This window comes from Oncorhynchus mykiss, chromosome 20 (genome assembly GCF_013265735.2).
Source record: "Oncorhynchus mykiss isolate Arlee chromosome 20, USDA_OmykA_1.1, whole genome shotgun sequence".
Classification (NCBI taxonomy): Eukaryota; Metazoa; Chordata; class Actinopteri; order Salmoniformes; family Salmonidae; genus Oncorhynchus; species Oncorhynchus mykiss.
The window spans coordinates 31493828-31519712 of record NC_048584.1 but is presented as its reverse complement, the minus strand read 5'-3'; the positions used below and the strand labels follow the sequence as shown (position 1 = coordinate 31519712).

Here is a 25885-nt window from a genome sequence, read left to right as displayed (position 1 = left end):
ATTATTGTGGAGACCACCTCAATGAGTGAAATTCTCTTCAGGAGAAAGTCAACAATTAAACCCCCTGGTAAGCCTCGTCACACTAATGTCTCCTCATGGTGGGGACCTATCAGAGCAGAGAACAGTAATTAATTTATAGCTGGCTGACTGCTGTTCTACCACCAAACAGACACACCGAGTCCCTAAAGTGTATGTGTGTGTGTGTGTGTGTTTGTGTGTGTGTGTGTGTCTTTGCTGAATATGCAAACAGCTGCCTAACTGTGTTGTTGTTTCATATGCACACACAGGGAATAAACAAAATCCAACACCCACTGGACGGGCTGGTGGTTGAGAAATGAAACTAAATATGCAACATTTACATACGTTCTTATCCAGAGCGATTAGGGTTAGGGTTGAGTGCCTTGCTCAAGGGCACATCGACATATTTTCCACCTAGTCAGCTCAAGGATTCGAACCAGCAATCTTTTGGTTACTGGTCCAACGCTGTTAACCGCTAGGTTACCTGCCGCCCATTTGAAGTGAAAAGGTTATAACTGAAATGTAAATAGGGTATGGTGTGATAATAACACCGAATTGTGTTGACGTTGTGTTATAATGCGCAGGGTCCATGAGAGAGAGAGAGCGAGAGAGCGAGAGAGAGATGTGGGAATTGTGAAAGAGATGGGAAGTTAGAGAGAGAAATGGAGGGAGAGAGCGAGAAAGAGATACACAGAGAGTGAGCTAGAAAGAGAGAAAGATATTTGAGAGAGAGAAAAAGAGAGTGGGCTAGAGAGTGAGAAATATATTTGAGAGTCAGAGAGAGATAGATAAGGAAACTGAGAGAGAGAGAACTTTTGCGAGTGTAATGTTTACTGTTTACTGTATTTTTTATTGTTTATTTCACTTTTGCTTATTATGTTGTTCACTTGCTGTGGCAATGTTAACGTGTTTTCCATGCCAATAAAATCCTTGAATTGAAAGTGAGAGAGCGAGAGAGCGAGAGAGCGAGAGAGAGAGAGAGAGATTCTTCTCTCACCAGGGTGGAAGATGGAAAATTCAAGATTAAGAAGTTCCAGCATGTCCTCAGTAACTGGGGTGAATGACCTGCTGCTGAACAAACCTGGTTTCAGATTCTACTCAAAATCTTTCAAATACTTTGAGCGTTTTCCCCAGCCTGCAAGCTTAATCAAGCACAGATAAAGTATTTGAAATGCTTTCAAATAGTATTTGAACCCAGGTCTGCTACTGAATGGATGCGATGTTGGCAATGGGTTTCATCACAATCAATAACCACAATTTGGGAGATAGAAGCCGCAGTAACACAATTTATAGTTGGTGGGATGAAAAGAGAGGTATTAGTATATCACTTCAATTTAAAGTTGAATGCAAAGGTATGGATCAGCACCTCACAGAGACAGAACACAGAATACAATCTGCCTGTGAATTGATTTGGATGCAAAAGAAAGAAAGAAATACTCCCAAACATTTTATGTTATGGATCTGAATTTCTCATCGTATCACAACAGCATACAATCTGTCTGCTTGTATGCACATTGATTTGGATAAGAAATAAAATATAGATTTCATGAATCTGAATGAGAATAAAAGCGTCATTGTATGTCTGTGCCACTGCATGTACGGTCTGAATTATTGTGCTCCATGCTTGCATTGCTTGCATTGCCTGCGTGTGTGTTGCCTGGAGCTCGGGCTAACTCATTAGCCTCCTCCGTGCCTTACACTGTTAGGCTAAATTGGGTTAAAGAAAACACACATAACCAGGTTGGAAAACAGTTGAGGGCACCACTTAAATCAGGTCATCTTCTCCAAGGCAGAGCAGATCAGGGTGTTTGTGTGGGTGAGAGAAATATTGAGATTTGTGCTGTGTGTGTGTGTGTGTGTGTGTGTGTGTGTGTGTGTGTGTGTGTGTGTGTGTGTGTGTGTGTGTGTGTGTGTGTGTGTGTGTGTGTGTGTGTGTGTGTGTGTGTGTGTGTGTGTGTGTGAGAGAGAGAAAGAGAAAGAGAAAGAGAAAGAGAAAGAGAAAGAGAAAGAGATTTTATTCAATACTACCCAGCAGTTCTACAATCTACGCTAGATGCCCTCAATCTCACACAAATTATCAAGGAACTCACCAGGTACGACCCAAAATCTGTAAACATGGGCACCCTCATAGATATTATTCTGACCAACTTGCCCTCCAAATACACCTCCCCTGTTTTCAATCAGGATCTCAGCAATCACTGCCTCATTGCCTGCATCCGCTATGGGACCGCGGTCAAAAGACCACCACTCATCACTGTCAAACGCTTCCTAAGACACTTCTGCGACAAGGCCTTTTTAATCGACCTGGAAGGATATTGACATCCAGTCAGTCGAGGATGCCTGGTCGTTCTTTAAAAGTAATTTCCTCACCATCTTAAATAAGCATGCCCCTTTCAAAAAATTTTGAACTAAGAACAGATATAGCCCTTGATTCACTCCAGACCTGACTGCCCTCGACCAGCACAAAAACATCCTGTGGCGGACTGCAATAGCAACGAATAGTCCCCGCGATATGCAACTGTTCAGGGAAGTCAGGAACCAATACACACAGTCAGTCAGGAATGCAAAGGCTAGCTTTTTCAAACATAAATGTGCATCCTGTAGCTCTAACTCCAAAAAGTTTGGGGACACTGTAAAGTCCATGGAGAACAAGAGCACCTCCTCCCAGCTGCCCACTGCACTGAGGCTAGGAAACACTGTCACCACCGATAAATCCACGATAATCAAGAATTTCAATAAGCGTTTCTCAACGGCTGGCCATGCTTTCCTCCTGGCTAACCCAAACCCGGTCAACAGCTCTGCACCCTACTTGCCCAAACCTCCCCAGCTTCTCCTTCACCCAAATCCAGATAGCAGATGTTCTGAAAGAGCTGCAAAACCTGGACCCGTACAAATCAGCTGGGCTAGACAATCTGGACCCTCTCTTTCTAAAATTATTCGCCGCCATTGTTGCAACCACTATTACCAGTCTGTTCAACCTCTCTTTCTTATCGTCTGAGATCCCTAAAGATTGGAAAGCTACCGTGGTCATCCCCCTCTTCAAAGGGGGTGAAACTCTAGACCCAAACTGTTATAGACTTATATCCATCCTGCCCTGCCTTTCTAAAGTCTTCGAAAGCCAATGTAATAAACAGATCACTGACCATTTCGAATCCCACCGTACTTTCTCGTACCGTACTTTCTCCACTGTGCAATTCGGTTTCCGAGCTGGTCATGGGTGCACCTCAGCCACGCTCAAGGTACTAAACGATATCATAACCGCAATAAATAAAAGATTGTACTGCGCCGCCGTCTTCATTGACCTGGACAAGGCTTTCAACTCTGTCAATCAACGTATTCTTATCGGCAGACTCAACAGCCTTGGTTTCTCAAATGACTGCCTCGCCTGGTTCATCAACTAGTTCTCAGACAGAGTTTAGTGTCTCAAATAGGAGGGCCTGTTATCCTGACCACTAGCAGTCTCTATGGGGTTGCCACAGGGCTCAATTCTCGGCCCGACTCTCTTCTCTGTACATATCAACGATGTCGCTCTTGGTGATTCCCTGATCCACCTCTACACAGACAACACTATTATGTATACATCTGGCCCTTCTTTGGACACTGTGTTAACAAACCTCCAAACGAGCTTCGATGCCATACAACACTCCTTCCGTGGCCTCTAACGGCTCTTAAAACGCTAGTAAAACTAAATGCATGCTTTTGAACCGTTCGCTGCCCGCACCCGCCCACCTGACTAGGATCACTACTCTGGACGGCTCTGACTTAGAATATGTGGACAACTACAAATAACTAGGTGTCTGGCTAGACTGTAAACTCTCCTTCCAGACTCATATTAAACATCTCCAATCCAAAATTAAATCTAGAATCGGCTTTCTATTCCGCAACAAAGCCTCCTTCACTCACGCAGACAAACATACCCTCGTAAAACTGACTATCCTACCGATCCTCGACTTCGGCCTCCAACACTCTACACAGCAAACTGGATGCAGTCTGTCACAGTGCCATCCGGTTTGTCACCAAAGCTCCATTTATTTTTTGTTTTATTTCACCTTTATTTAACCAGGTAGGCTAGTTGAGAACACGTTCTCATTTGCAACTGCAACCTGGCCAAGATAAAGCAAAGCAGTTTGACACAAACAACAACACAGAGTTACACATTGAATAAATAGACATACAATCAATAATACAGTAGAAAAATCTATATACGACATGTGCAAATGAGGTAGGATAAGAGAGGTAAGGAAATAAATAGGCCATGGTGGCAAAGTAATTACAATATAGCAATTAAACACTGGAATGGTAGGATGTGCAGAAGATGAATGTGCAAGTTGAAATATTGGAGTGCAAAGGAGCAAGATAAATAAATAAATAAATTCGGTATGGTGATGAGGTAGATTGGATGGGCTATTTACAGATGAGCTACAGTATGTACAGGTGCAGTGATCTGTGAGCTGCTCTGACAGCTGGGGCTTAAAGCTAGTGAGGCAGGGAAGAGTATCCAGCTTCAGAGATTTTTGCAGTTCGTACCAGTCATTGGCAGCAGAGAAATGGAAGGAGAGGAAGAATTGGCTTTGAGGGTGACCAGTGACCAGTGAGATATACCTGCTGGAGCGCGTGCTACGGGTGGTGCTGCTATGGTGACCAGTGAGCTAAGATAAGGCGGGGCTTTACCTAGCAGAGACTTGTAGATGACCTGGAGCCAGTGGGTTTGGCAACGAGTATGAAGCGAGGGCCAGCCAACGAGATCATACAGGTCGCAGTGGCGGGTAGTATATGGGGCTTTGGGGACTAAACGGATGGCACTGTGAAGTCAAATCTGGATTTGAGTGAAGGAGAAGTGGGGGAGGTTTGGGCGAGTTGCTGTGGGGAGCGCAGGGGTAAGGGTAGCCAGGTGGAAGCATGGCCAGCTGTAGGAAAATGCTTATTGAAATTCTCAATTATTGTGGATTTATCGGTAGTGACAGTGTTTCCTAGCCTCAGAGCAGTGGGCAGCTGGGAGGAGGTGCTCTTATTCTCCATGGACTTTACAGTGTCCCAGAACTTTTTTTAGTTTGTACTACAGGTTGCAAATGTCTTTTTGAAAAAGCTAGCCTTAGCTTTCCTAACTGCCTGTGTATATTGGTTCCTAACTACCCTAAAAAGGGGGCTATTCGATGCTAATGCAGAACGCCACAGGATGTTTTGTGCTGGTCAAGGGCAGACAGGTCTGGAGTGAACCAAGGGCTATATCTATTCATAGTTCTACATTTTTTTAATTGAGCATGCTACTTTAAGATGGTGAGGAAGGCACTTTTAAAGAATTACCAGGCATCCTCTACTGACGGGATGAGGTCAATGTCATTCCAGGATACCCCGGCCAGGTCAATTAGAAAGGCCTGTTTGCATAAATGTTTTAGGGAGCGTTTGACAATGATGAGGGGTGGTCGTTTGACCGCAGACCCATTACTGATGCAGGCAATGAGGCAGTGATCGATGAGATCTTGGTTGAAAACAGCAGAGGTTTATTTGGAGGGCGAGTTAGTTAGGATGATATCTATGAGGGTGCCCGTGTTTACAGATTTGGGGATGTACCTGATAGGTTCATTGATAAGTTGCGTGAGATTGAAGGCATCATGTTTAGATTGTAGGATGGCCAGTGTGTTAAGCATGTCCCAGTTTAGGTCACCTAGCAGCACGAGCTCAGAAGATAGATGGGGGGCAATCAATTCACATATGGTGTCCAGGGCAGAGGGTATACCACCCATCACTGCGACCTGTATGCTCTAATCGGCTGGCACTCGCTACATATTCGTCGCCAGACCCAGGCTCCAGGTCATCTAGAAGTCTTTGCTAGGTAAAGCTCTGCCTTATCTCAGCTCACTGGTCACGATAACAACACCCACTTATAGCATGCGCTCCAGCAGGTATATCTCACTGGTCCTCCCCAAAGCCAACACCTCCCTTGGCCACCTTTCCTTCCAGTTCTCTGCTGCCAATGACTGGAACGAATTGCAAAAATCGCTTAAACTGGAGACTTATATTTCCCTCACTAACTTTAAACATCATCTATCCGAACAGCTAACTGATCGCTGCAGCTGTACATAGCCCCTCTGTAAACAGCCCATCCAATCTGCCTACCTCATCCCCATATTGTTTTTATTTTATTTTCTGCTCTTTTGCACACCAGTATTTATACTTGCACATCCTCATCTGCACATCTATCAATCCAGAGTTAATTTGCTAAATTGTAGTTACTTGCTACTATGGCCTTTTTATTGCCTTACCTCCTCAAGTCATTTGCACACACTGTATATAGACTTTCTTTTTTTCTATTGTGTTATTAACTGTACATTTGTTTATCCCATGTGTAACTCTGTGTTGTTGTTTGTGTCGCACTGCTTTGCTCTATTTTGGCCAGGTCGCATTTGTAAATGAACACTTGTTCTCAACTAGCCTACCTGGTTAAATAAAGGTGAAATGTGTGTGTGTGTGTGTGTGTATGTGTATGTGTATGTGTATGTGTATGTGTATGTGTATGTGTGTGTGTGTGTGTGTGTGTGTGTGTGTGTGTGTGTGTGTGTGTGTGTGTGTGTGTGATGTGTGTGTGTGATGTGTGTGTGTGCACAAGAGAGAATGTGTGTGATATCTACCATGTCTTTGGTTCAGATCTCCTGGCTGGTATCCCTCTACAACGCTCTTCCAAAGGTAGCAGTCAGGCGCCCAGCATGACAGCCTCTACGCTCAGCCTTCTTATCCCGTTTTGAGGTTAAAGCATAGTTTGATCAATGGATCGGGCCTCCCTACGGTCACCCTCTGATCAAGCATCACCACGTATGAAATACGTGTGTGAGATGTGTATATGTGGGGGGAGGGGGTGGGGCGGTGTGTGTTTTTGTCAGACAGAGGTGTTTGAGTGTGCGTGTGTGTGTCTTCTCTTCTTTGTGTCTGGGGCTCCCAAGGGGTTTCTTTTGAAGATTTAGACCCCAATTATGGACCATCTGAGCGGCACAGATAGTAGCAGATAAGACGGCTCTACACATAAGACCCTGGGCTGAGTGTGTGTGTGTGTATATGTGTGTGTATGTGTTTGTGTGCGTGTGTGCGTGTGTGCGTGTGTGTATGTGTATGTGTATGTGTGTGTGTATGTGCTCCACAGTGTGGAGGCTCGGTCACCAAATGGCACACAATTTCCTACGCATTGCACTTCCCTATGGGCCCTCGTCAAAAGTAATGCACTATATAGGGACTAGGGTGCCATTTGGGACACACTTTAGCCTCGTTTAACCCCTCACAGTGAATCTGAATGGGTGTCAATAATCTCTGTTTAACCCCTCACAGTGAATCTGAATGGGTCTCAATAATCTCTGTTTAACACCTCACAGTGAATCTGAATGGGTCTCAATAATCTCTGTTTAACCCCTCACAGTGAATCTGAATGGGTCTCAATAATCTCTGTTTAACCCCTCACAGTGAATCTGAATGGGTCTCAATAATCTCTGTTTAACCCATCACAGTGAATCTGAATGGGTGTCAATCATCTCTGTTTAACCCCTCACAGTGAATCTGAATGGGTCTCAATAATCTCTGTTTAAACCCTCACAGTGAATCTGAATGGGTCTCAATAATCTCTGTTTAACCCCTCACAGTGAATCTGAATGGGTCTCAATAATCTCTGTTTAACCCCTCACAGTGAATCTGAATGGGTGTCAATCATCTCTGTTTAAACCCTCACAGTGAATCTGAATGGGTCTCAATAATCTCTGTTTAACCCTTCACAGTGAATCTGAATGGGTGTCAATAATCTCTGTTTAACCCCTCACAGTGAATCTGAATGGGTCTCAATAATCTCTGTTTAACCCCTCACAGTGAATCTGAATGGGTGTCAATAATCTCTGTTTAACCCTTCACAGTGAATCTGAATGGGTCTCAATAATCTCTGTTTAACCCCTCACAGTGAATCTGAATGGGTCTCAATAATCTCCATTTAACCCCTTACAAATGTAAAATGTCAAAGTGTTTAAGGTTAAGTTTAGGCATTACCTCAGAATTTTTAAAGATAGGGTTAAGTTTAGGCATGAACTCGGAATGGTTAAGGTAAGGGTTTGGTATAGGCTTAAAACAAAAATCTCCAAAAACATTTTCTATCACTGGATTCGAACGTTCAACCTTTGGCACCAGAGGCAGATGCTTACGTGAAAAGTAGCAGCGCTCACTGTAGCCCCTAGTGACCGGTTTCCATTTTATCTCCCGACGCCCTCAAACAGGGATGGATGTCAAATACTAGTTTATATTACAGGTGACCTGGCTGTATGGATTACATGTCACTGCACATATTAATGCCATGTGCAGTACTGGAGGAATTCTTCGAAGCCACAAATCCATTAATATTCATGGAAGTGAAGAATATAGTATATATTGCAAGGGATACAGGTCTCCCATGCTCCCACAGCATGTCTGCTGCTCCTAACCAGACAATGTGACAAAAAAAACTGTGAAAGAATGAGGAGTTTGACACAACATTAAAGGCACTATCTGTAATTTGTTTTTCAGCCAAAGGCAGCCCCTTGCAAGGCATTTCTAAGTTATATTCTTCCAAAAATCAATGGGTATATATCATAATTGTTTTTACAGCATTAAAGATTGTACCTACAATAGCATTTCGATAATTAGTTTACATCTTTAGGTACATTTAGGTACATTTACACAACAATAAACAATATTTTACTGTATACCAAAATGTAATAAGCAGCCAATCAAATAAAGCAGCTCAAAATGCCAAGGGAGCCAATCAGGTATTCTCTCAGATGGTGTTTACTTAGTTGTTGTGTATTTGTGTGTTTTTAAAGAAGCCGTGGATGTTCCCCTTCAGGGGGGCAGATGGGTGGAACAACCAGGGGAGCATGGGAGGCCTGAAGAACAGCTGGCTGAAACAAAACAAAGTCACATTCACGAGTCAGACGAAAAACTTTATATGAAGACATGCAATCTCCCCAATGGTTTCCAAGTCTTCTGAGGGTTTGCATTGTTGTTAATGCTTGTTTAGCTAGTGTCTACAGTACGGTACTGCAAATTACCAAATATATCCATTTTGGTGTGAATTAATTCTTCCAGGACCACACTATTGGTTTACCTTGACCACGTATCAAATTAAGTCTCTTGAGGGTGTCCTAAAATGTGCACCATACTCCTGATAACTGGGCCAGCTGATATCCTGGACCAGTTAAAAGATCCTCCCTGTACCAGACGAAATTTCATTTGAAATTGTATTTATTTAGCAAGCAAGAGGAGGAAACTTAAAATTCAACACACTCACCCCTGATGACCGACTGATATGCAACTGCCGCCAACTCCAAGCCAAGGTGACTGTGCTCCTCACCACCACGCAGTCAGAGGGACATGGCATCAGAACCACAGATGCCACCTTTATTTTAGCACAAAAGGGTACACACACACACATGCACGCATACACATACACTTGAAAACAGAGAAAGGGAAAGGATAACAAAGAGAAGAAAGTGGTAGCAGAAGAAAAAGTAGTATGAGAGAGAGAGACATAGAAATCAATAGACATAACAGGGAGACTATCACAAGTGTTTTCAGTAAAGCCTGGGGCTGTGCAGCCGAGTGGTGAGAGAAAAAGCAGGCATTGCAGACGACCTGGAACACTCAAGGGTCTCAGAGTCACTGTGTGTGTGCTCTATTTCCTTTCTCTTTCACTTCAATTACTTCCTTCTAAGCTGATATGGAATTGATTTAAGAAGGTCATAGCATGGATCATTTAGCTATTTGATTTGCAATTTTAAGACCGCTTTAGGTATCAAACAAATATATTTAAAAAATATTAATCAAATATTGAATTTGGCCTTTACAACTACAGCCCATAGGAACATGTTGAATAGCACATTCATAAATGGTAAAAAACACAGGAATAAGGTTTTGAAGTGTTTGTCCTATATCTAGGAGATATAAGAAAGCTCAGGAAATATATATATATTCTACAATGTAGAAAACTTTGACTGTTACTGTATATTGGTAGTGTATATATATATATATATATATATGTGTATATATATATATATATATATATATATATATATATATATATATATACACAGTACATTACATTACAGTACAAGTCAAAGGTTTAGACATTAAGGAATACTAGCGAAGGCATCACAACTCCAACACATATGGAATCATGTAGTAACCAAAAAAGTGTAAAACACATCAAAATTAATTTTAGATTTTGAGTTCTTCAAAGAAGCCACCATTTGCCTTGATGACAGCGTTGCACACTCTTGGCATTCTCTCAACCAGCTTCATGAATGCTTCCAATTAATGTGCCTTGTTAAAAGTTAGTTTGTGGAATTTCCTTCCTTCTTAATGCGTTTGAGCCAATCAGTTGTGTTGTGACAAGGTAGGGATGGAATACAGAAGATAGCCCTACTTGGTAAATACCAAGTTCATATTATAGCAAGAACAAATATAACAAATAAGCAAAGAGAAACGACAGTCCGTCATTACTTGAAGACATGAAGATCAGTCAATGCGGAAAATTTCAAGAACTTTGAACATTTCTTCAAGTGCAGTTGCAAAAACCATCAAGCGTTATAATGAAAATGTTTCTCATGAGGACTGCCACAGAAAAAGGAGAAACCAGAGTTACCTCTCCTGCAGAGGATATGTTCATTAGAGTTACCAGCCTCAGATTGCAGCCCAAAGTAACAGACACATCTCAACATTAACTGCAAGACTGCGTGAATCAGGCCTTCATGGTTGAATTGCTGCAAAGAAACCACTATTAAAGGACATCATTGTGAAGAAGAGACTTGCTTGGGCCAAGAAACACAAGCAATGGACAATAGAGCAGTGGAAATCTGTCCTTTGGTCTGATGAGTCCAAATGTGAGATTTTTATTTCCAACCGCTGTGTCTTTGTGAGATAGAGAGTAGGTGAACAGATGATCTCCGCATGTGTGGTTCCCACTATGAAGAATGGAGGAAGAGGTGTGATGGTGTTGGGGTGCTTTGCTGTTGACACGGTCAATGATTTAATTAGAATTCAAGGCACACTCAACCAGCTTGGCTACCACAGCATTCTGCAGCGTTAAGCCATCCCATCTGGTTTGCGCTTAGTGGGACTATCATTTGTTTTTCAACAGGACAATTACCCAAAACACACCTCCAGGCTGTGTAAGAGCTATTTGACCAAGAAGAGTGTTGCATCAGATGACCTGGCCTCCACATTTACCGACATCAACCCAATTGAGATGGTTTGGGATGATTTTGGCAACAGAGTGAAAGAAAATCATTCCTCATGAAGCTGGATGAGAGAATGCAAAGAGTGTGCAAAGCTGTCATCAAGGCAAATGGTGGCTACTTTTAAGATTCAAATTATAAATTATATTGTGATTTGTTTAACACTTTTTTGGTTACTACATAAATCCATATCTGTTATTTCATAGTTTTGATGTCTTCACTATTATTCTACAATGTAGAAAATAGTACAAATAAAGAACAACCCTTGAATGAGTAAGTTTTTCAAACTTTTGACTGGTACTGTATATACAAACTCAGCAATAAAAGACCCTGTCTTTCAAAGATAATTCGTAAAAATCAAAATAACTTCATTGTAAACGGTTTAAACACTGTTTCCCATGCTTGTTCAATGAACCATAAACAATTAATGAACATGCACCTGTGGAATGGTCATTAAAACTTCTTATGGCTGGGGGCAGTATTGAGTAGCTTGGGTGAATAAGGTGCCCAGAGTAAACTGCCTGCTACTCAGGCCCAGTTACTAATATATGCATAGCATTAGTAGATTTGGATAGAAAACACTCTGAATTTCTAAAACTGTTTGAATGATGTCTGTGAGTATAGCATAACTCATATTTGGCGGCAAAAACCTGAGATAAAATCCAACCAGGAAGTGAGGTTTGTAGTTTTTCAAGTCATTGCCTATTGAATATAGAGTGTCTATGGAGTCATATTGCACTTCCTAAGGCTTCCACTAGATGTCACCAGTCTTTAAAACCTTGTTTGATGCTTCTACTGTGAAGGAGCGGGGAATGAGAGCTGAATGAGTCAGAGGTCTGCCAGAGTGCCATGAGCTGATCACGTGTGCTCACATGATAGTTAGCTCTGTTTCATTGCATTTCTACAGACAAAGGAATTCTCCCCTTGAAACATTATTGAATATTTGTGATAAAAACATTCTAAAGATTGATTTTGTACTTCGTTTGAATTGTTTCTACGAACTGTAACGGGACTTTTTGTCTGAACTTTCGCTTGGACTTGCCCGCGCGTTGTGAGATTGGATTGTGTACTAAACACGCGAACAAAAAGGAGGTATTTGGTGATGGACTTTATCGAACAAATTAAACATTTATTGTGGATCTGGGATTACTGGGAGTGCATTCTGATGAAGATCATCAAAGGAAAGTGAATATTTATAATGCTATTTCTGACTTCTTTTGACTCCACAACATGGCGGGTATCTGTATGGTTGTTTTGGTCTCTGAGCGCTGTACTCAGATTATTGCATGGTGTGCTTTTTCGGTAAAGCTTTTTTGAAATCTGACACAGAGGTTGCATTGAGGAGAAGTTTATCAAAAAGTTCCATGCATAACACTTGTATTTTCATCAACCTATATGATGAGTATTTCTGTAAATTGATGTGGCTCTCTACAAAATCACTGGATGTTTTGGAAGCAAAACATTACTGAACGTAACGCGCCAATGTAAACTGAGATTTTTGGATATAAATATGAACTTTATCGAACAAAACATACATGTATTGTGTAACATGAAGTCCTATGAGTGTCATCTGATGAAGATCATCAAAGGTTAGTGATTCATTCACTCTCTATTTCTGCTTTTTGTGACTCCTCTCTTTGGCTGGAAATATGGCTGTGTTTTTCTGTAACTAGGTGCAGACCTAACATAATCGTTTGGTGTGCTTTCGTCGTAAAGCCTTTTTGAAATCGGACACTGTGGTGGGATTAACAACAAGTTTATCTTTAAAATGGTTTGAAAATACTTGTATGTTTGAGGAATTTGAATTATGAGATTTCTGTTGTTTTGAATTTGGCGCACTGCACTTTCACTGGCTGTTGTCATATCGATCCCGTTAGCGGGATCTAAGCCATAAGAATTAAGACACTAACAGCTTACAGAGGGTAGGCAATTAAGGTCACAGTTGGGAAAACTTAGTACACTAAAGAGGCCTTTCTACAGACTCTGAAAAACACCAATAGAAAGATGCCCAGGGTCCCTGCTCATCTACGTGAATGTGCCTTAGAAATGCTGCAAGGAGGCATGATGTGGCCAGGGCAATAAATTGCAATGGCCGTACTGTGAGACGCCTAAGACAGCGCTACAGGTAGACAGGACGGACAGCTGATTGTCCTCGCAGTGGCAGACCACATGTAACAACACCTGCATAGGATCGGTACATCCAAACATCACACCTGTGGGACAGGTACAGGATGGAAATAACAACTGCCCGAGTTACACCAGGAATGCACAATCCCTCCATCAGTGCTCAGACTATCCACAATAGGCTGAGAGAGGCTGGACTTAGGGCTTGTAGGCCTGTTGTAGGCAGGTCCTCAACAGACATCACCAGCAACAACGTCGCCTATGGGCACAAACCCACCGTCGCTGGACCAGACAGGACTGGCAAAAAGTGCTCTTCACTGACGAGTCATGGTTTTGTCGGATGGTTGGATTCACGTTTATCGTCAAAGGAATGAGCATTACACCAAGGCCTGTACTATGGAGCGGGATCAATTTGGAGGTATAGGGTCCATCATGGTCTGGGGCGGTGTGTGACAGCATCATCGGACTGAGCTTGTTGTCATTACAGGCAATCTCAACACTGTGCGTTACAGGGAAGACATCCTCCTCCCTCATGTGGTACCCTTCCTGCAGGCTCATCCTGACATGACCCTCCAGCATGACAATGCTACCAGCCATATTGCTCATTCTGTGTGTGATTTCCTGCAACATGGCAGCGATGAGCCCGGATCTCAATCCCATTGAGCACGTCTGGGACCTGTTGGATCGGAGGGTGAGGGCTAGGGCCATTCGGGCCATTCCCCCCAGAAATGTCTGGGAACTTGCAGGTGCCTTGGTGGAAGAGTGGGGTAACATCTCACAGCAAGAACTGGCAAATCTGGTGCAGTCCATGAGGAGGAGATGCACTGCATCTGCATCTGCATCTGCATACTGACTGTTACTTTTGATTTTGACCCTTTGCTCAGGGACACATTATTCAATTTCTATAAGTCACATGTCTGTGGAACTGGTTCAGTTTATGTCTCAGTTGTTGATTCTTGTTTTGTTCATACAACTATTTACACGTTAAGTTTGCTGAAAACAAACACACACCGGCTTTCCGATGCTATAGAATCTTGACAAATGTCTTACTATAATGTCATATGAAAACGTGAAAATGACCATATCTAGGTGCTCGCTTGTCAGAAAAAAGGTGTCATATTCTTCCTGGGGGTGTATATGAACAGATTTGATTAAGATTTAATGTTGCTAAAACACTATCAATTCCCCTTGAATAACACAGTTTTTTGTCCAATGCACAGTTTATAATGTTTCTACCTCCTAATTAACGAAAATAACAAGCATGAATATATATTAATTGTTTCAAGCATGAAATACCACAAGTATGTGATTCAACGACACTGATGTCATTACCGATGAAGCGCCTACATTTTTCGAGAGGATCCACATCGTAAGAGACAGCAGAAAGGTGTCAGACATTCTAGCCCTGTTTATACCTGGTGTAAACATGGGTCTTTTTTCCTGATCTTTTCCACATTCTGATTGTGCCCACATTTTCAGAAATGGTATTAAAATGTTTCTCTTATCTGTCCACTGTGTCTGCATTGTGACTAAGAGACAAGATTACATTGTCTCTTCCTTTATGCAAATTAGTTCACAGCTATTCTTTAAATGTTTTATTTATTTATTTATTATAAGACACATATTGATGTAATCAGTCAATGGTGCCATCTGTTGATGATTTTAGAGGGCATAATAATACAAATTTCAATGGTTTCTCTGTCCAGATCTGTCATCACTTGTAAGATAGCCGGACACAATGCGTCTGACTACACTCCGTAGTTGGGCAGGATGATCTGATCACAATGTATCTTTTGATTGTCTACACCTTTCAAAAAATGTGGGCACAATCAACATTTGGACAGGATCAGGACAGAAGATGCATGTTAGAACCAGGTATAAACAGGGCTTAAGTGTGAGAGGGTGAGCGAGAAGCGATGCAGATCACCTCCTCCTCCTTCTCCTCCTATATCACCTCCTCCACCGTCTTTTCTACCACCACCTCCTCCTCCTCCTCCACCCCTCCTCCACCCTACCTCCTCTCTGCTCATCCTCTCATCCACTTCTACCTCTTCCTTCTCCTCTCTTCCACCCACTTCACATCCTCCTCCTCCTCATCCACCTCTGCGTCCTCCCCTACTCCTCCACATTCCACCACCCCCCCAGCACCACCACCGCTTCCTCTCACCTCCCGTCCTCCCTCCTTTTCCTAGAACCGCAGGGGGAAGCGATCATTAGTGGAGCAGGAGAGAAGAGTGTGAGCCTCCTTTCTTCCTTCTTATCCTCACTCTTCTTTTTTCCTCCACCTGCATCTCTTTAAAAAAAAAAATCCATCCTGGTACCTCAGGGGAAGGCTATCATTAGGAGGCAGGAGAGTGCGTGAGCCTCCTTTTTTCCTTCTTATCCTCACCCTTCTTTTTTCCTCCACCTGAATCTCTTTAAAAAAAAATTCCCTCCTGGTACCTCAGGGGAAGGCTATCATTAGGAGGCAGGGGGAGAGTGGGTGCTGGACAGGTCGCTGCTTGGCTGGCTGGCTGAGAGATGTACAACTCCGTTAGGCATGGCAGACAGGACAGAGCTGCAGTGACTTGTGTGTGTGTGTGTGTGTGTGTGTGAGACGCAGCAGTAAACACATCTGACTTGAGGCTGCGGCACCCTACCCTCTTCTCCTCCTTCACCACCTAGCACATCCTCCTCCTCCACCTTCCTCCTCCTCCTCTCCTTCTGCACCACTTCCCTCTCCCTCACCCTCCTCCCTCAGCTCCTGCTCCTCCTACCCTCCCAGACATCTCAAACAATGTGGTGCTGCAGGACTCGGTTCACTCCCTGGCTAATCATGATTAATGTACACAGAAGGAAACACACACAGTCACAAAACCTCCCCTCTTCTTAGCCTGTGTTCCAGGATCTGATCTGATGATGAAATAGTCTATTTTTGTCATTGGAGCAGGGGTGTCATTTTCACATAGTAAATGGTTTGAAAATGAATTAACCATTTGAATTGAGTTATAACACTTGACAATTGGTCCATTTCTGTGATGGCTTATGACAATTATTACAATCTGTATGATGGGCAGAGACAATTACTTGACAATTACTTGAGTGAAATGGTAGAAATAATGCTGTTATTTTGCAGAACACTTTTCTCAGTAGAAACAGTTAAGTGCGTGTTTTTCCAACCATGCATGACTCAGGTTCTGTGATTGCTGACAGTGTATGGACACGAGCAGCTTTGTTGTTTATTGCAGGGAGGAATTTGAATAGCATTGAAGCAAGGTCTGTGTCCCAAATTGCACCTTATTCCCTACATGAGGCACTACTTTTTACCAGAGCCCTGTGGTCAAAAGTAGTGCACTATATAATGAATATTGTGCTATTCGGGACAGAACCAAGGATTTCTATGTGTTGCCGGCATTGAAGGGGTAAGTGTAGCCTTGCGAGTTCCGCTAGGGGAAAACAGGATGATTCATCTACTGGAATAACATGTTTTTGTAAGCACAGTTTAGCTTAGTATAGAATAAGATTTCTTGTAAACAATTCATATACATCTGTAAGTCGATTAAAATAATTATCTTGCATAAATGCTGTCAAATGCCAATTCAACACTTGCACTACCTATTCAAATTGACTAAACATCACATTTCCATAATTTATATCCCATGTGTGATCAAAAGTGTGATCATTGGAAACATCTTTCATCATGTAATCAAATGAAATAAATCAAAGAAACATAATGTTTAGCAGCAATATTTTGCATCAAGCCTGTCTTGAGCATTTCGCCATAGGTTCTCATCAAAATAGCAGTAAATATGTTAATTGTTCATGCACCTGGGGAAAAACGTTTTGGCATGGCGAATCCAAGCCCGACATAGGTCTGATCCATGGCCTGAAGGAGGGTGGAATGCTCATTTTTTAAACGATTTTTAATTGGACCTTTATTTAACTACGCAAGTCATATTTACAATGACGACCTACCCCGGTCAAACCCTAACCTGGACCACGCTGGGACAACTGTGCAACTGTGATACAGCCTGGAATTGAACCAGGGTCTGTAAAAACTCCTCTAGCAATGAGATGCAGTGCCTTAGACCGCTGCACCACTCAGGAGTTCATGGAGATGGAAATCATACATCTTCCACCTGCATTGTAATCGTGTATTGTATTGTACAGCATTGTACCGATCTATTGTGGAGGTCCTAAACGTGACTCAGTTAGGCATGGCACCAGCAAGACCAGAGTTGTGGGTTTGATTCCCACTGGGTTCACATGCCAAAATATGTGGAATGTTGTCACTTTGGATGAAAGTGTCTGCTACGTACAATACCAGTCAAAGGTTTGGACACACCTACTCATTCAAGGGTTTTTCTTTAATTGTACTATTTTCTACAAGAGTGTGCAAAGCTGTCATCAAGGGTGGTAACTTTGAATAATCTCAAATATAAAATACATGTTGATTTGTTTAACTCTTTTTTTTGGTTACTACTTGATTCCATATGTGTTATTTCATAGTTTTGATGTCTTCACTATTATTCCACAATGTAGAAAATAGTAAAAAATAAAGAAAAACCCTTGAATGAGTAGGTGTGTCCAAACTGTTGACTACTACTGTATGCCCAGGCCGTGGCAGAGCAACAGGCCCAACCCCCACTAATACACCCAACCAAGCCCCATCCTGTGACCTAAGAGGTATGAGAAGCTTAATTAACATGCTCTGCTCACACTGACTGTAATGGTCCAGGCCTAAACCACACAAAAACAACACAAGACACTATGGAACACAAAGCTTTTCATTTGGAAAGTATTCAGACACCTTTACCTTTTCCACATTTTGTTACTTTACAGCCTTAGTCTAAAATGTATTAAATATGTTTTTTTCTTATCAATCTACACACAATACCACATAATGACAAAGAGAAAACAGGTTTTTAGAATTTTTTGCAAATGTATAAAAAAAATAAAAAAATAAATACCGCTTACATAAGTATTCAGACCCTTTGATATGAGACTCGAAATTGAGATCAGGTGCATGCTGTTTCCATTTATCATCCTTCAGACGTTTATACAACTGGATTGGAGTCCAACTGTGGTAAATTCAATTGATTGAACATGATTTAGAAAGGCACACACCTGTCTATATAATATCCCACAGTTGACAGTGCATGACAAAGCAAAAACCAAGCCATGAGGTCAAAGGAAATGTCCGCAGAGCTCAGAGACAGGATCGTGTCGAGGCACAGATCTGGGGAAGGGTACCAAAAAATGTATGTAACATTGAAGGTCCACAAGAAAACAGTGGCCTCCATCATTCTTAAATGGAAGAACCACTAAGACTCTTCCTAGATAGAGCTGGCTGCCCGGCCAAACTGAGTAATCGGGTGAGAAGGGCCTTGGTCAGGGAGGTGACCAACAACCCAATGGTGACTCTGACAGAGGTCCTGAGTTCCTCTGTGGAGAAGGGAGAACCTTCCAGAAGGACTACAGTCTCTGCAGCACTCCGCCAATCAGGCCTTTATGGTAGTGGCCAGACGGATGTCACTCCTCAGTAAAAGGCACATGACAGCCTGCTTCAAGTTCTCCAAAAGGACCCAAAGGACTCTCAGATCATGAGAAACAAGATTATTTGAGCTGATTAAACCAAGATTGATCTCTTTGGCCTGAATGCCAAGCGACACATCTGGAGGAAACCTGGCATCATCCCTACGGTGAAGCATGGTCAAATCAAATCAAAATCAAATCTAATTTTATTCATCACATACACATGGTGATGGTTAGCAGACGTTATTGCGAGTGTTGCGAAATGCTTGTAGGTGGTGGCAGCATCAAGCTGTGGGGATGTTTTTCAGTGGAAGGGACTGGGAGACTAGTCAGGATCGAGGGAAAGATGAACGGCGTAAAGTACAGCGAGATCCTTGACGAAAACCTGCTCCAGACCACTCAAACCTCAGACTAGGGTGAAGGTTCACCTTCCAACAGGACTATGACCCTGAGCACACAGCCAAGACAACGCAGGAGTGGCTTCGGGACAAGTTTCTGTATGTCCTTGAGTGTCCCAGCAAGAGCCCGGACTTGAACCCAATCAAACATCTCAGGAGAGACCTGAAAATAGCTTTGCTGCGACACTCCCCATCCAACCTGACAGAGCTTGAGAGGATCTGCAGAAAATAATGGGAGAAACTCTCCACATACAGGTAGGTGTGCCATATCCAAGAAGACTCAAGGCTGTAAATGTAATATTTCAGTTTTTATTTTTAATAAATGTATAATCATTTCTAAAAACCTTTTTTTGCTTTGTTATTACTTGGTATTGCATATAGATTGAAGAGGGGAAAAAACAATGTAATATATTTCAGAATAATGATGTAACATAACGAAATGTAGAAAAAGTCATGGGGTCTGAATATTTTCCGAATGCACAGTACATCCCCCCAATAAATTCCCTATACGATGACAGCTTCTCCATCTTAGACGGGGAGATCAACCATTTCAAGGCCCAGGGACATGTCTGGGAAACCTAATTGCTAGAACTTGACAAGAACCTGGCAATCTTAGCACACAGTGGAACAAACACCTACCTGGAGGTGACAGCATTCCCTCCCAAATATGCCCCCAGTAGACACAACTAACCAAAACGGTTCACAACTCCTGCAGCTCTGATAATTTGGGCGTTTGATTGCAAATATGCAGATTGAGTCGAAAAGAGAACACACAGAGGCCTGTTGTATAAAACACCTTCAAATATTACACTTAACATTAATTAGCTAGCTAGCTAACAAGCTAGAAACTAACCAAAACATTTTTTAGGAAGTTTATTTTAGTTGCCTGGTTTGCTAGATTGACCTATACTAAATTCATTTAAAATGGGTGGGTTTATTTGTGTTAAATACATTAGTCATGCTATTATGGACCACCAGGCTGCTGATGTCATGCAGCCTGTAGTTTTGTGTTCATACTTTTTCATAAATACAATCACAAGTTTGTTGTCGGACGAGAATACAATGTTCATGATGTCACTGCGACAACTGTCTATAGGCGTAGTATAAACCAGCCTTTAGTCTTCAAATCGTTGGTTGTTTAGTACATGGCCTCATGTGTGAATCCTTAAAGAGATGGGCGGGGCTAAGGCTTAAGAGGGTGTGAACCATGCTGAATGGGTGTAGACAAAGAAGAGCTCTCCAGTAGGTTTACCAAAACATTCAAGGTCTATTTTCTCAAAAGTGGGGTTACAAGTTTATCAACTTTCAAAGCAGAATTACTTTCCCAACTTTCCCAACTGTTGATATGATATACAATTTTCTAGCTCTGAGTACTGTACTTTTATCAAATGTCAAAAACACAAATTTCAAATTTTGCTACATAAGACTAAAGTGAGCCGGTCAGTCACAATTTGACCCGAATAACTACCGTGTGATATGCATTAGCAGCAAACTTTGGAAAATCTCTGCATTATCATTAACAGCAGACTTGTACATTTTGTCAGTGAAAACAATGAACTGAGAAAATGTCAAATTGGCTTTTTACAAACTGACCGTACAACAGACTAAGTATTCACCTTGCACACCCTAATTGACAAACAAACAACCCAAAACAAAGGCAAAGTCTTCTTATGCTTTGATGATTTAAAAAAAGCTTTTGACTCAAGTTGGCAACCATACGACATTATGCAATCCATGTACACAAACAAGTGCGCAGTTAAAATTGGCAAAAAACACATATCTTTCCACATGGGGTGAGACAGGGATGCAGCTTGAGCCCCACCCATCTTCAACATATAAATAAACAAATCGACGAGGGCACTAGAACAGTCTGCAGCACCCGACCTCACCCTACTAGAATCTAAAGTCAAAGGTCTACTGTTTGCTGATGATTTGGTGCTTCTGTCCCCAACCAAGGAGGGCCTACAGCAGCACCTAGATCTTCTGCCTTGATCACCTAGACCTGGGCCATGACAGTAAATCTCAGTAAGACAAAAATAATGGTGTTCCAAAAAAGGTCCAGTTGCCAGGACCACAAATACAAATTCCATCTAGACACCGTTGCCCTAGAGCACACAAAAAAATATAACTCAGCCTAAACATCAGCACCACAGGTAACTTCCGCAAAGCTATGAACGATCTGAGAGACAAGGCAAGAAGGGTCTTCTACACCATCAAAGGGAAGATAAAATTCGACATACCAACTAAAATCTGGCAAAAAATACTTGAATCGGTTATAGAACCCATTGACCTTTATTGTTGTAGGACAAACACCAAATTGAGACTCTGCATGCACAATTCCATGAAAAAGTTTTCCGTGTAAAAAATAAAACACCAAATAATGCAAGCAGAGCAGAATTAGGACGATACTCGCTAATTATCTAAATACAGAAAAGAGATGTTAAATTCTACAACCAGCAAAAATGAAGCGATTTCCAAACCTTCCATAACAAATCCATCACCTACAGAGAGATGAACCTGTAGAATAGTCCCCTAAGCAAGCTGTTCCTGGGGCTCAGTTCACAAACATAAACAGAGCCCCAGGAAAGAAACACAATTAGAATCAACCAAATCATGAGAAAACAAAAAGATAGTACATTTTTGCCTAAAATGACATACCCAAATCTAACTGCCTGTAGCTCAGGCATTGAAACAAGGATATGCATATTCTTGATACCATTTGAAAGGAACCTCTTTAAAAGTTTGTGGAAATGTGAAATGAATGTAGGAGAATATAACACATTATAGCTGTTTTTTTTGTAACGTCATCTTTGAAATGCAAGAGAAAAGCCACACATTCAGCTAGGAAGCTGGATGTAATTTAAATGATGTCCACAAGAGGGCAACAGTGTATGTGCAAAGTTTAAGACCGATAACTTCAAGAATTAGCAAGCTCCATGACATTTAGTATGAAGTCACCCAGGTGTCCTTCACGATTTGCCCAAGTGCCTCCAAGTGGCCGAATTGGTAAATTGATACATTTTCAAGAACATAACTATAGAAAACATATAAAAATGCTATTCTAATAAAAAATAAACGTTTACGCACTCCCAGGAATGTCAATCATTATGGATCATTAGCTTCCCTACATAAAATTTACTAACGGGAGATGCGACAAGAATGCTGATCCAATGTCTCCAAACACAGAAGTGAAATACTTAAGATAAGGGCCAAGTTAGCAGCCAACACTGATCCAATGTTAGCAGCCACCACAAACTACACACAAAGTTAAAAAAATAAAAATTATAAAACGGCCAGCTGTGATGCAGCCTGGATTCGAACCAGGTACTGCAGTGTGTTAGACCACTGCACCAGTCAGCAGCCCAATGTGTATCGTATGTTGACTTTGACATATTGTGTCTTTAAAGTGCATTGTTTGCTATTCATAGACATATTTCATTAGCTATTCAATATAATTATATATATAGTTGAAGTCGGAAGTTTACATAGCAAAACCTTAGCCAAACACATTTAAAGTCAGTTTTTCACAATTACTGACATTTAATCAGAATAAAAATTCCCCGTCTTAGGTCAGTTAGGATCACCACTTTATTTAAAAAATTTGAAATGTCAGAATAGTAGTAGAGCGACTGATTTATTTCAGCTTTTATTTATTTCATCACATTGACCCCAATGGGTCAGAAGTTTACATACACTCAATTAGTGGTTGGTAGCATTGCCTTTAAACTGTTTAACTTGGGTCAAACGTTTTGGGTAGCCTTCCACAAGCTTCCCACAACAAGTTGGATGAATTTTAGCCCATTCCTCCTGACAGAGCTGGTGTAACTGAGTCAAGATTCTAGGCCTCCTTGCTCGCACACACTTTTTCAGTTCTGCCCACAAACTTTCTAATGGATTGAGGTCAGGGCTTTGTGATGGCCACTCCAATAACTTGACTTTCTTGTCCTTAAGCCACTTTGCCACAACTTTGGAAGTATGCTTGGGGTCATTGTCCATTTGGAAGACCCATTCGTGACAAGATTTAACTTCCTGACTGATGTCTTGAGATGTTGCTTCAATATATCCACATAATTTCCATCTTCATGATGCCATCTACTTTTTGAAATGCACCAGTCCCTCCTGCAGCAAAGCAGCCCCACAACATGATGCTGCCAACCCCATGCTTCACGGTTGGGATGGTGTTCTTCGGCTTGCAAGCCTCCCCCTTTTTCCTCCAAATGTAACGATGGTCATTATTGCCAAACACCTGTATTTTTGTTTCATCAGACCAGAGAACATTTCTCAAAAAAGTATGATCTTTGTCGCCATATGCAGTTGCAAACCGTAGTCTGGCGTTTTTATGGCGGTTTTGGAGCAGTGGCTTCTTCCTTGCTGAGCGTCGTTTCAGGTTATGTCAATATAGGACTCATTTTACTGTGGATATAGATACTTTGTACCTGTTTCCTGCAGGATCTTCACAAGGTCCTTTGCTGTTGTTCTGGGATTGATTTGCACTTTTCGCACCAAAGTACGTTTATCTCCAGGAGACAGAACGAGTCTCCTTCCTTTGCGGTATGATGGCTGCGTGGTCCATGGTGTTTATACTTGCGTACTATTGTTTTTATAGATGAACGTGGTACCTTCAGGTGTTTGGAAATTGCTCCCAAGGATGAACCAGACTTGTGGAGGTCTGCAATTCTTTTTCTGAGGTCTTGGCTGATTTATTTTGATTTTCCCATGATGTCCAGCAAGGAGGCACTGAGTTTGAAAGTAGGTCTTGATATACATCCATAGGTACACTTCCAATTGACTGAAATTATGTCAATTAGAAGCTTCTAAAGCCATTACATTATTTTCTGGAATTTTCCAAGCTGTTTAAAGGCACAGTCAACTTAGTGTATGTAAACGTCTGACCCACTAGAATTGTGATACAGTGAATGATAAGTGAAATAGTCTGTCTGTAAACAATTGTTGGAAAAATTACTTGTTTCATGCACAAAGTAGATATCCTAACCAACTTGCCAAAACTATAGTTTGTTAACAAGAAATGTATGGAGTGTATGAAAAACTAGTTTTAATGATTCCAACCTAAGTGTATGTTAACTTCCGACTTCAACTGTATATAAATATATAGCAACCAAAGAAAATATTTTAATAAATCTCTCAAATGAATACCATCCAACCATTGAAACAACTGGATTTGTTCGGATTTGCACTATAAGATAATATAAATATAAAGACTCGTATTTCACTTACCAGTCTAAGGTAGTGTCCTCTCCTTTAGAGTGAGAGAGAGAGGGAGAGGGAGATAGAGTTGCAGAGACAGAGAGGCATATAGAGAGAGAGAGGCAGAGAGAGAGAGAGAGAGAGGTAGGTAGAATTGCAGAGAGAGAAAGAAATAGAAAGAGAGGTAGATAGAGCGGGACAGAGAGAGAAAGAGAGAGAGAGTGAGAGAGAGAGAGAGAGAGGCAGGTAGAATTGCAGAGAGAGAAAGAAATAGAAAGAGAGGTAGATAGAGAGTCAGAGAGAGAGCGAGAGAGAGAGAGAGAGAGGTAGAAAGGGTTGCAGAGTGAGAGAGAGAGAGAGAGAGGCAGGTAGATAGAGCGAAAGAGAGAGAGTGGCAGATAGAGTTGCAGGGATTGAGAAAGAGCCAGATAGAGAGAGAGGTACATTTTTATTGTTTATTTCACTTTATATATTATCTACCTCACTTGCTTTGGTAATGTTAACATGTTTCCCATGCCAATAAAGCCCCTTGAATTGAATTGAATTGAGAGAGAGGAGAGAGAGATAGAGAGAGAGAGAGAGAGAGAGAGAGAGAGAGAGAGAGAGAGAGAGAGAGAGAGAGAGAGAGGGGGAGGGGTAGACAGGGTTGTAGAGAGAGAGAGGCAGATATATATATATATATATATCAATGTAGAGAGAGAGAGAGAGAGGTAGATAGGGTTGTAGAGAGAGAGAGCGAGGCAGAGAGAGAGAGGGAGAGGCAGGTAGAATTGCAGAGAGAGAAAGAAATAGAAAGAGAGAAAGAGAGGTAGATAGCGAGAGGCAGAGAGAGAGAGGTAGATAGGATTGTAGAGAGAGAGAGAGGCAGGTAGAATTGTCAATTGAGAGAGAGAGAGGTAGATAGGGTTGTAAAAGAGAGAGAGAGAGAGAGAGAGAGGTAGATAGGGTTGTAGAGATATATATATATATATATATATATATAATATATCTGCCTCTCTCTCTACAACAGAAAGAAATAGAAAGAGAGAGAAAGAAAGAGGGGTAGATAGAGAGAGGCAGAGAGAGAGAGAGGTAGATAGGGTTGTAGAGAGAGAGAGAGAGGCAGGTACAATTGTCAAGAGAGAGAGAAAGAAATAGAAAAACAGAAAGAGTGTGAGAAAGAGAGCGAGAGAACCGTGTTTGAAGAAAAGGATAGGAAATAGCACAGCAAAACAGAGAACACATTCTCTCTGCGTCTCCTCCGGCTGCTGAGCAATTGGGAGCATGGCAAGACGAGCAGTGGCACAATGACATCAGTGGGATGGGAGCTGGAGTAAACTGTTTACAGCGCGAGATTGGCTGATTCGCCCTGGCAGAATCTAATCGCCAGCTAAACAGCCTCCGACTGCA

At 41.8% G+C, this 25885-nt stretch overlaps 1 long non-coding RNA gene across 1 annotated transcript; it reads right to left on the bottom strand.

Annotated features, from left to right (window-relative positions):
• Positions 1-8535: 8535 nt before the first annotated feature.
• On the bottom strand, positions 8536-24619 carry LOC110499596. Its single transcript, XR_005037978.1, has 3 exons — positions 24527-24619; positions 9311-9471; positions 8536-8921 (listed from the first exon to the last, which is right to left on the bottom strand). It is a non-coding gene; the product is annotated as an uncharacterized LOC110499596 (long non-coding RNA).
• Between the last annotated feature and the right edge of the window lie 1266 nt (positions 24620-25885).